General features: G+C 44.6%; 1 non-coding gene across 1 annotated transcript; it reads right to left on the bottom strand.

The window, feature by feature from the left end:
* Nucleotides 1-5,504: 5,504 nt before the first annotated feature.
* LOC145390801 (5S ribosomal RNA) lies at nt 5,505-5,623 on the bottom strand. The gene has a single exon (XR_013895715.1). It is a non-coding gene; the product is annotated as a 5S ribosomal RNA (ribosomal RNA).
* Nucleotides 5,624-8,634: the final 3,011 nt, after the last annotated feature.

Genomic DNA, 8,634 nt, shown 5'->3' with positions numbered 1-8,634 from the left:
ATGTAAGCTAAAAACATCATTTTCGCAATTTTGATAATTGCACCATACCTCGGGTGAAAGTCTGTCTCTGAACCTTTCATTGCACTGACGTTTCAGTTCGGTAACCGCAAGTCCATTGACAGGGACCACTACTCCAAAATACCTACACTGTTGGACATACTCAAGTACTTAAGGTGACATCCGTTACTGAGCTGTGTCTTCCGGACCACACCCCCTTGCCTGGGTGGCCACCTGTTCACTATCTTAGTTTTATCAGCTGAGATTATCAGATTTAAGTTTTTACATGCATCTGATATAGGATTCATAAGCCTGTGTACTGTTAAACCCAGATGTATGAATAAATATATCGTAATCATAACTGATATGATAACAGAGTTCTGCTGGCATTAAGTTTAATTGTGCATTGATTTAAACATTTACTAGAGCACTGCTGAAAACACCTCCTTGTGTAGTGCCTAGTTTAGTCTGCTCTCACTACTGAACATAACACTGAAACAAAACAGATGCTCTTTATCCACCCTAGAAGCCAACATTCATTCTGGCTAAGCGATGGAGGATAACATGACGACTGGCTATATCAAAGGCTGACTTAAGGCCATAAAAAGTGGTGTATGTATGACTGGTGTGGAGCGTATGCAATGCTGTAATACAATGCTGGACACTTTTGTTGGGCACGAAGCCATGGAAGTGAGGAGGTAGATCAGTATTCCTGTAAGTGACTCGGTTTAGGAGCATCCTTTCAAAAATTTAAATAAGTAACTAGTGAAGGAAATTGGCAAGGATGCAATGAGTGATTAGGCTTGGGATTGGGAGTGATAAGGCTGTTTTGTCGAGTTGCATAGAAGCTCCCAGATTACGTAACTCAGGTTGTACAAATCAAGACGGGGATTACCAGGTATCATGACGCAGTATTCCAGGTATATCATATGTAATACCACCCTCCCTGGGGACAGTACCTCTACCCTTGATCTGAGCAGAGTCTAGTTCAAATTCAAAAAGAACAAGTTGAAGCATAAAGTTAATCAGGTTTTCCCTTCTGTGATGACTTATTTACCTTGCATGGATGGTGGGAGATTACCGATGTACCGAAGCAAGATGTAGTGTCCCAGGCTTCAACAAACTCATTAGCTCTGTGCTGGGGATCAGGTTGCATTGCTTTACCTGTTCTCTGTCCTGTATTTTTCTTAATCTCCCTCCATGCGCGTGTGAGCGGTGTGGGAGTGTTGACTGAAAGGTTCTGCTTGTCCGACAGTTCGAGTTCTTTCATGCGTAACAGAGAGAGAGAGAGAGAGAGAGAGAGAGAGAGAGAGAGAGAGAGAGAGAGAGACGTCGAGTAAAACGTAACACTTCTCTTGCTTAGCGAGCGCAAGAGTGAAAAGCGGATTCGTCGACCGTGTGAGCTGCGTCATGAAATAAAACAGGTGGGCAACACGATCGTAGTGAGCAAAGGAGTGGGAGGGATGGACTGATGTCTGGTGGGCGATGGGGTTAGGCCAGAAAAGTGTACTGTACCCTGTGAAAGTGGATGTTGTGGGATCTGTGGTTTGAGTGCAGTGATATATATATATATATATATATATATATATATATATATGAGAGGATACGTTCAGTACAAGTGTGTAACGGAAAGAGAGGATATTAACGAGAAGAGAAAATACCAGCAGGCAGAAGGCAAATAGGACGCAACCATAAACTGTTCCACCGCTTCAGTCCGATGACGTGGTGTTGACGACAAGCCTACACCTGGTGGTGCTGTATACCTTTGGTGGGGCAGCTGCGGCGTCCACTCGGGAGCCAGACCTTCTGTTTCCCAGCACCTCACCGTGGGAAGGACTCTGGTGATGCAATGCCTAACACACGGGGGCAACATATCCCTACATAGTGTATATACTATACTGTCCCTGTAGGACGGCCTCACAGCAGCTGCTTACCTGTGGTCAACGGGTTTGCTTGGCCAGACATATCACCTAATGTCAATCGGACGACTACCGCTGTCAAATGTATAATTATGTCCTTTTACCGTATGGCGTGTTATGGTGGGAGGGTGGGATGCAAGCGTCGGTTTTGGCTGGTGGTGGCCCAGGGGGGTTAATATTCACATTAATAAACCCAACTCTACTTCATTTATAAACCCCAAATACTTACAGAGTCATATGCCCCTGCGGAGTCCGGTATGGGAGGACAGGAGGGCGAGACCAAAATGCAGGCGTCTGTGTTGGTGGTGATGGCGATGGTGGTGCTCATGGCAAGAGTCATCCCGCAGGTTCGTATTCTGATCGGCTTGGCGGGCTTCCTAACACCTTTCTCTTTGCTATTTAGTTTGAACGTACGGCACAGTATTATTTTTATTCTATTCACATCTTTGAAATAGACAGAGACTGGATAAGTAATATACAGTACAGGATAATATTAACTACACCCCTTTTATGCTAACCTGACCCAAAATTGTCATCTTTCTGTCTTGAATGCCGAGCTGCAACAAAATTAACACCAGAATACGATGCTAGTCACGAAGCAGTGTCATGGAATTGAAGGAGGACCGTTGCATCGTCTCTCTCTGCCACAGAACTACGTGAATTAAGTTACAAGGGACAAAAATCTGGGCCAAATTTAGGTGAAAGAAGTGCTGCATAACCTAACACTTTCTATAATTCGTTCACTTTAACTTGGCCCAGATTTTCGTCATGTTGCAGCCCATTTCACGTAGCTCAGTGGCAATAAAAAAAAAAAAAAAAAAGAACAATGCTACGGTTCTATAATCTTTTCCATAGCACTTCTTCATGACTGGCATCATAATCTGGTGTTAATCTATTGTCACACCTCAGCACTGAAGATGGATAGATGGCATTTTAGGCCAAGTTAGAGTAAAAAGAGTGTAGCAATTCTCATTTAACGATTTATCCAGAATATGACATTTCGGTATTCTCATATTCCTTTGTTTACTTGCTTTCCATCTCGAATACCGATCAGGAAAAATATATTAACGCTAAATTAGGGTCCTAGCCACAAAGAATTCATGTGGGAAAGATGTAGAGCCGTAGCACTGACGTATTCTGCCACTGATCTACGGGAAATAAGCTACAAAGGGACTAAAATGTCCGCCTAATTAGAGGATATGAACTATGCAGGGTGTTGCGGGTCGAGTGTCCTACTACCACACAGGACAATAATTATCAAACTTTCTGTTGTAAGGTCTACACTGTTTATTACTGAAGCGGTAAAACATACTGTATGTTACATGGGTATGTTGTGGGAGAGACGAGTACCACAGTGACTGAGAATGCAGTCAGCTGCTGTAGTGATGACGGCTGCAGGTGGTGCAGGTGAGATATTGCTGGAGAAGCTGGAGCTGGTGCTGGTAAGAAGGCTGGAGCTGGTGCTGGTAAGAAGGCTGGAGCTGGTGCTTAGGAGATGGCTGGAGCTGATGCTGGAGAGATGATGTTGGTGCTCACCCTGGTCTGGCTTCCCCGGTTCAACTGCGTGTCACCCCCTCTGCTCCTGAAGGGAAAAAGGGCACATTGAGACGTAGTCCTCTGTGCCGTTGTTGACCGGAGTGCACGTATGTTGTCTCTGAGCCCGCCAAGGGAAGTGGTTGCAGGAGAGGCTGTTGTAGTGTACGCTGGTGGTGGTCACTACAGGGGTGACCCGTGACTAACGTTCCACAAGAAACTCGCATGACAGTATTTCATGTGTTGCGGACAGGGCTCAGTCGGTTAGTATGGGCGTGGTTGTGGCAGTGTGAGTAGGCAAAGGATACTGATAACACCGACACGGCCGTCCCCGCAACACATGAGATATCGTTGGGTGGAGTGGAAGAGGAACTTTATCTTTTTATCACGGACACAGATTACATAAATAATACCAAGACAATATTAATATGTCATATGGAGAAACAAACTGGTAATGAAGAGGCATCAGAAAGCACTACCCTTTTGATTCTAATCTGGCCTAAAATCGACATCCCTCCATCTCGAATGCTCAGTTGCAACAAGAGAATAACACTGGAGTACGATGCAAGTCATGAAAAAGGTCTGTGGAAAAAATGTAGGGCTATAGTCTTATAACAGTCTGTCACTGAGGTACGTGAAATAAACTGCATAAACTGCAACAGGGCAATGTATATACCGGTATATGGTTTGTTGATACATCAGAAAGGACGCGTAGACAAGCCAGAAATGTTAATCAAAGGCCGCTCAACACTTTGGCTTCTATCCACAGCTGAGATACACTTTCAAAACTACTGGTTTCTCTCTTTTATGCTGCCGCCTTCCTCACTCACTGCTACTCACTCACTGTTCGTTTACTGTCTGACTCTCCCTCTCTGACTGACTGCCTCTCGCTCACTAATTAGTCTGTCTATCGCTCCTTTCTGACTGGCTGCCTCTCACTAACCCTCTCTGTCACTCCGTCCGCCACTGACTACCTGACTTAGACTAACTTAGAGACAGGAAGGCCCCAATAAATACCCTCCCCCCCGACCCCACCTCCAGAGCAGCACAGAATATTCTAGAGCCTAGGAGAGAATTCACATTTGCCAACTCAATAATGCACTTAAGTATTATACAATAACAAGAACTAATTTCTAAGGAAAGAAAGAATATAAAACAGACATATGCACATCTCCAGATATAAGCCACTAACCTAATCCTACGGCACAACACTTAATTTCTAAAATGTTCCTCACACCTCCAGATATACACCACTAACCTAGTCCTACCGGTATAACAGTTGTATATATGACCCACAGAATCATTTTGCGAGGGTGGCCGGTGCCGTGGCTGTGTTGTTGACTGGCCTCGTCTTCACGGGACCCCAAATCGTCTTCACCATCATCCTACTCTGGGTTGCCTTAGAGCCTGTCCTGGTGCACAAAACTGAGAGCAATGAGAGAGTTATCGCGCTGCTTGTGGTGTTTTCGTTACATGTCTACGAAGGGTATGTGATGGGAGGTCGGGAGGGCGCCAAAGTTCTCGCCCTTATATCCCTCATGCTGACGGCAGGAGGGGCCATGGTGGGCACTTTTGCAGGCCTGTTCGTGGGTGTCATGTTAGAAGTCCTTGTGATGTTTTTCAAAATCCTCTTACTGCAGAGACAGAAGCTGGACATGACAAATACTTACAAAACGCTCGTGCAGCTAGGCGTCAGGGTTGGCGCCGAACACGGAGCCCATAACTTCAACATAATGGCGGGTGCTGTAGGAGGCCTGGTACTTCTTGTTTTGTTCAACTTAGGTTACGTGAGTCTAAACCTTGAGAACTGTGTTTACATAATCCTGATGTATGTGATGCTTGGCTTAAAACGTTTGACAACCTAATGCTGGAAATTGCAAACTGTCATTGTCATATGCAAGAGAAAACTGTTGTCAAAATAGTAGTAGTTTTCACTCATTCATTGCCAGACGCCATGTATCCCAAACCGGGTGGCCAAGGGCTTAGAGTTAATTGTTTTACAGGGAGGGGCACTAATCCTCCACCAACCCCACTTGACATGTAAGGAGAACGTTATGCCAACAGCATCTGGTGTTCCCAGGCGGTCACCCATCCAAGTACTAACCAGACCCAACGTTGCTTAACTTCGCTGATCGAACGGGAAGCGGTGTACTTAACGTGGTATGGCCGTTGGCGATGATAGCACAGTTTTAATTCCCTAGTTCTCTATATTATTTGAACATTCCTGTATTACATGTGGAAAAATACGTATAATAAAGTATCAAAAGTTGTACAAGTGTTCAGTGTTTTACTTCACGATAGACATTTATTGCATCATTAACGGCAGCAGTGGATATTCTTTTCCCAGGATGAACCACCATGGCGTGTGTTCTCGTTGTCCGAGGAAGCTGTCTAACACCTTTTCAGAAGCTATTTGTTTACCTTACTCTTCTGTGTTACATAAATCCTTCCCATATCACCATCTCTGCATAAACAACGTACCGGTACAAAAGGACATATCCAGCCATACCCCAAAATAAATCGCTAAGAACGAGGTGTTAGGGAACGCTCTGGCCGTACTGTAGGTCGCACTGGAGGCTTCGCACTACTTCATCCATAGCAGATTATCTTGTATATTAATCTTATCACTTGAATATCGATATAGTTCACTAACATACGGAAGGATATCGAGGAGTAACTTACAGAATAAATCACTAAGGAAGACGTGTTACGAAATATCCGAGATCACCTATAAACGGCCCTCAAGTCACATACTAATCGTGTCTGAAATTTGGAGGGATGTTTTTATTCTCGACCCTGTGTTTTGTCCACGCCTGAAGGTATGTTGCTGACCCTTCAACTGCTGACTACTGGCGACATTGTATAGGTGGGGCGCCCTTCCTCCATACCCGATATATGCTGCCCTCAGGAGACTACACTGAGTGACAAGCCTAATGTTTTATTGTAACCCATTTACATCGCTGAGTGGGAACCATACAACCAAATAACGGGATGATGTGGAGCCTATACCAAGATGTCCTTGTTAACTGTGTGGGGAGACACCAAACATATACACTCTTCCCCCCGCCTCATTGGAGTGATGCGCTGTCTACAGTACTGCAACGGATCATCGGTTCACTGCACAGGGCCGCCATGTAGAAGCGGTTGCTTGCTTGCGGTTGATGGGTCTGCTTGGCCAGACAGACTGAAGTTACTCTGCCACTATTACTTCAGGCCACATGAGATTTCCCTGAAATAAATTCCGTGTTACATCGGCCAAAATTGATGTCTATGTGAGTAAACTACACGGTTTATGGGTTATAAACCATTTTCCACCCTTCACTACTTGGTTTTCCCGTAAGTGCTTTAGGAAACTGTGGTCCAAAATCATTAATTGGTGCCAGGGTACACGACTACCCAGCAGGCGAATTTGTTGTGCCTAGTCAAGGGCCAGTAGACAGCGTGACCAGAACAGTATCTGTACTAGGACTCATTGCAGTGTTTGCTTTGAAGAAGTTTATTCACAGACTTCAGCTATATTTTACCAGGAAGTTTTGTGTTTTCTTTTAATCCTTATGTTTCGTGGATGGGTACAGAGAGCGGGGTGGCTGTCCATATCCTTATTTCATAACCCTCAACACACAGGCCACGTCACCCCCATATTATATCCTTCAGCTGTGTGCCGTGTCATTGGTGCAGATCTTTCATGACAACACTGCCATTATCTAGGGTGTCACCTCTATCGTCGCTTTTTATGCCCCAGAATATTCCATACTCAGCCCAAAACACACACACAAACACACACACACACACACACACACACACACGCTTCACACCATCTCCAACTCTGAGAATCTTGATGTTGTGGGTGGCACAGGGCAGGTGATAAGGCAGTGGCAAGGCAGGGTATAAGGCAGTGGCAAGGCAGGTGATAAGGCAGTGGCAAGGCAGGTTTAAGGCACTGGCAAGGCAGGTGAAGCAGGTTGATGAGGTTATATTGTGCTAGATGAGGAGAAAAAAAAAATCGTCTACAATAAGTGGTGTGAACCCTGGAGCTCTCTCCCTGGTTGTGAGAGATTCCTTGTACAGTATTTGATTTCGTGTCCACCACCTGTGCTACTTGGCGGCAGCTGCGGGACGTGTCACCACCAAAGTCTTTTCTGACTGGCCTGTGATGAAGGTGTGTCCTGTTCTTTGATATGGCAGGGTTTGATTGAATATTGAAGAAAGTCTGCTCTTGTGTGTCGCTAAAAGATTCTTCTTCGCAACCCATCATGACCCACATAAGGGAAATTATCTCTGGCAACATTAACAACATTGCGAAGTGGTACAACATGGAGGCCAAGTTTGGCTTATTATCCGGAAAAAAAAAAAAAAAAAAAAAAAAACATTGAAAGAGTGTGTTCTATCATCACGAAGGAAGACCCACTGAAGCTTTGGCCATCTGTTGGTATTGGAGACAGTTGAGTTGAATGTGGTGAGAGGTATGAGATGTCCCGAAGCTGCTGTGCTTAAATACAAGAACTGCATCCCATCATTCAGCTGTGAGACTGGTAAGTGCAATGAACGTGTGTTGTCATCGTGGGCGTGCCTCGACACCTGATTTGGCAGGGCTGAAGTTGGGGCTCGAATATTCTAGAAGGATAACTGCTCCAAGGCTCTACAGTTTTCACCATTTCCATTACCTTCAATCTTCCATGTGGAGGGCTGCCTTGTTTAATCAAACTACAAAGGCTTATTCTAAGTGCCTCATTTTGCTAACACATCTCCCTTGGCAATTTATTCTGCACATTACATATCAGTTTCCGCTTACATGTTATTGATGGTGCTAGTGAGGGATACATTCATATGCAGACATTAATATAACAGATCTGTGGAGCTGCCCAGTTACACAAATGTCCTTCAGTTTCTACCCTATCCCCAAAAGAGGCGACCAGGGTCACATAAAGTTAAGCCTGGAGCAAAAACAATACTACTGATGCTAACTACTGCTTGTTGATACTGAAATGACATAAATAACATACTAGATAATTTTAGGGTGTAGTATGCAATATCTTGTACAGCACTAAGAAAAAGGTGCTACGATGCCTCCCATGCCCTATAGAATCCGCAAAATGTGGCTTGATTGTGTTTGGTACAGCTGCCTACCAATGACATGTGTACGAGTTGGCTGACAGTACATACTTACACCCCTAAAAGTAATTCA

This window comes from Coenobita brevimanus, chromosome 15 (assembly GCF_032717465.1).
Source record: "Coenobita brevimanus isolate Jiangsu-jjx chromosome 15, ASM3271746v2, whole genome shotgun sequence".
NCBI classification, from domain to species: Eukaryota; Metazoa; Arthropoda; class Malacostraca; order Decapoda; family Coenobitidae; genus Coenobita; species Coenobita brevimanus.
Note: the sequence above shows the minus strand (reverse complement) of the source record. Positions and strands in the feature narration are given on the sequence as shown.